Raw genomic sequence first — 6606 nt, forward strand, 5'->3', positions numbered from 1 at the left:
GGCCAAGTTAGCAAATGAATGCTTTAATTATTTTACCAGATCAAAGCAAATATTTTTGTATTTGGAATTTTGTTTATTTTCTGATAAAGTTAATGAAATTGTAGTTCATAGAGGGGTTAAGGCCAAGTCTCTGTGACTGGTGCCAGTGCTTTTAGCCTATCACAGTATTGTGTCACTACTAAAAAATAAAGCATTTACAGTGGAGAATGAACTTGAAAATGGGAGGCCTGTTCTGAGTAAATACATCCATATGGACACATCTAATAAGCCTCTATAGCATGCAACCAAACCAAACATGCACTCCTACAGAGAAGTGTTGCCATGGAGAAGAGAAATATATGAAGATAGACTACTGGTCTTCCTTTGCTAGAGTGCTGAGAGTAGCAGGAAATTAGAATCATGAGAAAATTGGAAAATTTCCATTATAAACACAACTTTGCTGCATATATGAAAATGCACTGATAACTGGCAAGTTGTTTTGGGTGGCTCCTGTAATTAGAAAAGCATACTAGAGTATCAGTGTTCTACACTGATTGATAAATGAACTATACACTCCTTGGAAGTTTAAATTAAAATAAGTGGACTTTTTTTTTTTTAATCTTGCAGCAGCATGGCTATATGCAGGCATTAGGTTGAGACATAATAAATCAAAATTGTACGCTAGACGTAATTGGTACGTTATATGGTGCATTTGTGATACAGTGAGAAATCTCATTGACTCTTTGGAACACTGTCAGCCCAGAAATAATCCATACTCTTTGAAAACAAAGTGACTGCTCAGATGAACAGAGCAGGGTACAGGTTGATTCTGGTGGCAGCGACCTGCAAAGAGAAATGAACTGTCCCATGCTCATCATAGGTGGTGCTAACATAAACTTTCTCTCCTGCCGATGAACAGACAACCTTGATGTAGGTCTACTGTGAGCATAGAACAGGAAGAAAGTTGCCCAAGTTCAAACATCCCAGGAGAAAAGAAATATAAACAGCTTTCGCAGTCAGTGATTGTTGATATACTGCAATAATAGAATGATTTTGTTTTAAAGCAACTGTGTTAAGTTTGAGAAAGAACATACCAGGAATTAATCCTATAGTAAGCAGAAAGTAAAACCAAGGTTTTTCAGGTGTGACTGGAGTTCTGAGTGATGCTTGTGCCTTATTTAGCCCCACAGACATTTGTGGGGCACCTCTGTGAACTGATTTATGATTTAACCCAGTCTCTGCTTAGCTCTGGAGTCTGAGGCCAACCAGGCCAGTGGATCCCTCACCTGTGCAGGTATAGGAGATGGGGTCAGAAGGTTTTCAACTGTCAGTTCTCATTTCAGGTGTGGGAGCTTACTGGAATGGAATGGATAATTAAAACCTTTATAAACTTGAAAAAAAAATAAAAATAAAAAAATAAAACCAGCCCCAGCAACAGGGAGGTGCTAAGCAACTGTCTTTAAATAAAATACAAAATAGGGGTGGGGATGTGACTCAGTGGTTGAGTGCCTCTGAGTTCAAACCCTGGTACTAAATAAATAAGTTGCAGTAGCAGAGCAGGAAGGGCTATATTCAAAGCGTTAGGTGGACCGCTGTTAATTTCCACTGAGCAAAGTACCCAGTCCTTTTTACTTTTTATTTTGAAGCAGGGTCTTCCTAAGTGGCTGAGGGTCTCACTAAATTGCTGAAGCTCTCTCAAATGTGTGATTCTTTGGCTTCAGCCTCCTGGGTCCCTGGATCTACAGGCATGTGTCACCACACCTGGCCATATATTTATTTTATAAAAAATTTTACAGCAGATTTAAGCCACTACATAGTGCACGTAATATTATGATGTACGTATATTCTGGGTTTTGTCCACTGTCCCTGACTCATAACTCCCTTCTTAAGGCAGACCATAGAAACTAGAACTGCCCTTCCACGAGGTATGACAAAGAAACTCTAATCTCTCCCCACCTCTCTGCCTGGAAGCTGGCAATAAAAACATTCTCTGACCTACCCTTGTCTGACGGTCAGTCACAAGACCCACTCAATTCCAGCAGGCCCTGCCCCATACCCTAGAGGAAGGAATGCTACGGCTGAGAAGCCAACAAGTATCCAAGCCCCCAAGACGCTTTGGGTTTCCCCTGCCAGTCTGGTGGCATCTGGTCACACTGAATAGAATATCAATGGTCGAGGCCCTAAGCAACGCAAGAAGACCCCGTCTCTAAATGAAATACAAAAATAAAGGGGGTGGGGCTGGGGATGTCACTCAGTGGTTAAGTGCCCCTGGGTTCAATCCCCAGTACAAAAAAAGAGAATATCAATGGTCAATCTTATTCAAACACAGGAACACACCCGGAAGCTACCCGGTAGACAAATTAATGAGCACCATCGAGACCTATTTCAAATGTAAAAGACCTTGAGGCGCCCCTGTGGGAACACCTCCAGCCAACTCCTTTGCCTCAGAGGTGGAAGGTGGGGGTGAACCCCTGGAGGTCGTGGGGAGGCCTTAGCCTTGACACTTTTTCAGGGCCTGTTCTACAAAGATTTTGCTCCAAGCTCTACCCTGAACTATACGTAAACTCCTAAGCTACACGCCGAAATGGGTTTTTCTGCTGTAGGCCCCCTCCCGCATAAGGGGAGTTCTCTCTTCTCGCTTAAATAAATCCTGCTCCTTTTACTCTTCCTTCCTTGATTGTCCATGGAGTTTATTCTTCGAATTTGTGAGACAAGAACCCAGAAAGAAATTGGTGAAGTGGGGAATCTAATCTCATCTCAAAACTCCAGTTCGCTACTATTTTGCTCAATCACATGTCTACATGGTTATGCAGGCTTCCATCATGCTTATAAAACGGTCTCCATAAACTCCAAAGGACAGGATTCGGGAAGCTTCCAGATAACCAAACACTTGGAGACTCCTAGAGGGTGGTGTGCTTGGAAGAGGGCGTGGAAACTCAGAACCCCTTCCCACACGCCTTGCCCTATGTGTCTCTTTGTTACCAAAAGCTCGGTCCTTGTCCCCGATGCCAATCCAAGAACAAGGACACAGTTTTAAGAAAAAGAATAAAGAAGATTTATTGCTTTGCTAGTAAAGGAGCACAGGGGACTCCAGTCCCAAGGGCTGTGATTCTGCAGAAACAGGGGCTTTTAAAGAGCTGATTTAAAGCTCCAGTCCATGTGTTCTCTGTTGGAGTTGTTAATTTTCTGTTGTCACTTGTTAATTTGGGAGTCAGTCATTCCTGAGCTCTTCTGGTGCCATCCCCAAAGTCTGGATTACTTCATTCCTATGGAGGGACAGAAAAATCTGCCTAAATGGGGAAGAAAGGTAATCCTGTTTCCCCTGTGTCCCGAGCAGCGTGGTGCCTATAGCTCCAGTGGCTGCCAGAGGACGCGGATAATAAACGAATGACTCACGGATGGCTCTCAACACAGGAGAATTTTATTGATTGCAGATCACACGCAGGTCCTGGTCGCGAGGCTGGGGAGAACGCTAGCGTCGGGTGCTGTGCTCCGAGATGTCAGACGCAACAGATGTCTAGCAGTCTGCGTTCTCTCTGAGCTCTCGCGTCCCAGGCCTTTTATGCTATTACAAGTCGTGGCCTAATGCCTTAGTCATGTCAACAAGTGTCAAAACATCTAAGTAAATATTTTTCTCGTTTTTACATTAAGTTCTTATGGTTTTCCTTCAAAACAAACTGCAAAACAAGTCTGTAAACATCTTACTAATATCACACTAGTCACACTCTGACGTCACGGGTATCTTGTCACCGTGCGCCTTACATGTTTGGTTTTTGCTGTTATTTACTTTTTATATGTTTTACTTAGTCACTTCAAAACATCATTTCACTTCAAAACAACCTTTCACTTCAAAACATTAATTCAATATGGCTTCACTTATGTTCCACACACCCTGAGATTAGGGAGGGGGAGAGATTAGGGAGGAGCAGGGAGAGAGGAAGAGAAAGAAACTTGTCTGTTTTAAAAATCAATCACAGGGCTGGGGATATAACTCAGTTGGTAGAGTGCCTGTCTTGCATGCACAAGGCCCTGGGTTCAATCCCCAGCACAAAAAAAAAAAAAAAAAAAAGTCAATCACAGTGGCATAAGGGCTATATTCCACTATGGCATTTGCTGTATCCTTTGTAACATCCTTTGTAGTAAACTGGTAAATGTAAATCAGCACTTCCCTGAGCTCTGTGAGCTGCTCAAATTAATCAAACTCAAGGAGCTGGGAACCCCAATTTATAGTCAGCGGGTCAGAAGCACAGGTGAAAACAATCTGGGGCTTGTGATTGACATCTAAAGTGGGGGGAAGGGTAGTCTTGGAGGGACTGAGTTCTCCAGGTAGATAGTCCTCCAGGTAGACAGTATTAGAGTTGAATTGTATAGACACCCAGAGCTGGTTTCTACCAGCAGAATCAATTGCTTGCTGGGTTTGTGCAGCAAAGAATCCTGTTGTGAGAGTGTAACAACGAAACTGAGTTCCAAGTTGGTCCCCCACCCCCATATCTTCAGAATGCCATGCAGAATGCATTGTAATCAATTTGCAAGAGTTCAACTAACCAAAAAGGTCATTAATCAAAACTTCAGACGGGCGCTTTGGTGATGCCTGTAATTCAGTGACTAGGAATGCTGAGGCAAGAGAATCGCAAGTTCAAGACCAGCCTTAGTTACTTAGCAAACCCTGCCTCAAAATAAAAAGATAAAAAGGGCTCAGTGGTAAAATGCCCCTGGGTTCAGTCCCCAATACTAAAAAAAAAAAAAAAAAGAAACAAAGAAAAGAAAGTGAGTGATGGGTACGTGGGGGTACACTATTCTGTTCTTTCTACTTTTTGATATTTAAAAAATTTCCCAAAATTAAAGGTTTAGGGGGAAAAAAAACTTTCCTGGTGATTCTGATGCAGCAGCCTATGGAACTGTATTCGAGATGTGTGGAAGAACCCCCTCAAGTCAGCTTTCCTCTCTTGCAACAGGATCTTAAAGTTTGTGGATCAAGAATCCTTCCTTAGAGGCTGGAATGAAACTCAGCGGTCCAGCGCTTGCCTAGCAAGTGAGAAGAAGTCTTGGCTTGAATCCCCAACACCCAAAACAGCAACAAAGAAAGAACACACCAGTCTCAACTGTTCAAATTTGCAAGGACAGGAAAAGCCTTTTGTGTAGCAAATGAGGAATCCTTTTATTTGCAATGAACAGATATCTTCTTTTTTTTTTTTTCCTACTAAAGATTTAACCCTGGGGCACTTTATCACAGAGCCACATCCTCAGCCCTTTTCATTTTTTATTTTGAAACAGAGCCTCACTAAGTTGCTGAGACCGACCTCGATTTACCATCCTCCTGTCTCAGACTCCCTAGTCGCTGGAATTACAGGTGTGGGCCACCGCACTCAGCTCTTCCTGGAATTTAAAGGAACTGACTGCAGAGCTTTACCTGACCTCCACCTGCCCCCATAAGTTACAGATATGGGACTGAAATGTCTGCTTCCCATGTAATCAGTAACTTGGAGAGGCCATCTGGAGACAGAATGTACCCAGGTCATGACTGATTCTTGCGATTTCAGGGCACGGGAACCTTCTTTCTAGCTTCAAATTCTTTTGGTCTTCTGTGGGAAGATACTTTGGGAGATAAAACTCAAGAAAATCAAGTGAATGATTGTCTGAAAAAGGACAGGGTCTAATCTCAGGTAGGAGGAGCTCTGCTGGAGGGAGACAGGACAGCCCTGGCGGCTGGCAGTGTTCTGCCTTGGCCTGAGTGGTAGGAACACGGTTTCATTTTACCTTATAACCCGGGTTCCATTAACCTTGTAACTACCTTGATGCTCTTATGTGTGTGCTACACAAATTTTTAAAAATTAAAATATTGAGAAAGGACTAGAAATGAGACCAATTCCTTGGAATTCCGAGTTAGGGACCAAGTTAACCTTAGGAAGTGGGTGGAGATGGGAAGATCTAGCGCAGGCTCCTAAAGGGAGTTCCATCATCGACTAGTTCTGGGCACCTAAGTTGGGGGTTTATGGGTTAACTTATCCAACCCACCAAAAAGCAATGAGATGCAAAAGCCATGAGAGACTCAGAGTCAGGCAGGTCCCCAGGCATCTGGGACAACACGGTGCTCTCTAAAGTTCATTGTCTTCCTTTACGGCAGGACTGCTGCTGACCTCACCTGGCCATTGTGCGTGCGCATCTGAAAGCTGGTCGTGGGTTGGTGGTGTGCCAAGGCCCTCAGCCACGGAACCCAACAGTTCCAAGCCAGTTCCAACTGGACAAGGGAGGCTTGGACTCCTGCCACCACCGGAGGCTAGCCTCACACAGGGTGTGAGCAATGAGACGCCTTCTAGCTGCCCCAGGGGGGCCTGCAGTGTTCAATGTGGTCTCCTGGGAACATCCCAGACCAAGCAACAGCCGGGGCTTTGGTGTGCTGTGGCCCACTGGTGGTGCAGCCTCCGTGTGCATGTGCCTCTTCATCTGCTTGCTTCCATCTTCCTTTATTCTGTCTACCCTTGGACTTGACTGCCAGCTAAAGCATTCAGACTTTTTTGTTGTTGTTGTACCAGGGATTGAACCCAGGGGCACTTAACCACTGAGTCACATCCCCAGCTCTTTTTATATTTTATTTAGAGACAGGGTTTCAATGAATTGCTCAGGGCC

The 6606-nt window shown here is 44.0% G+C and overlaps 1 long non-coding RNA gene across 1 annotated transcript; it reads left to right on the forward strand.

Annotated features, from left to right (window-relative positions):
- Positions 1–1402: 1402 nt before the first annotated feature.
- On the forward strand, positions 1403–4077 carry LOC306667566. Its single transcript, XR_013765604.1, has 2 exons — positions 1403–3294; positions 3882–4077. It is a non-coding gene; the product is annotated as an uncharacterized lncRNA (long non-coding RNA).
- The last annotated feature ends 2529 nt before the right edge of the window (positions 4078–6606 follow it).

Source organism: Sciurus vulgaris (genome assembly GCF_902686455.1).
Source record: "Sciurus vulgaris genome assembly, chromosome: 1".
Classification (NCBI taxonomy): Eukaryota; Metazoa; Chordata; class Mammalia; order Rodentia; family Sciuridae; genus Sciurus; species Sciurus vulgaris.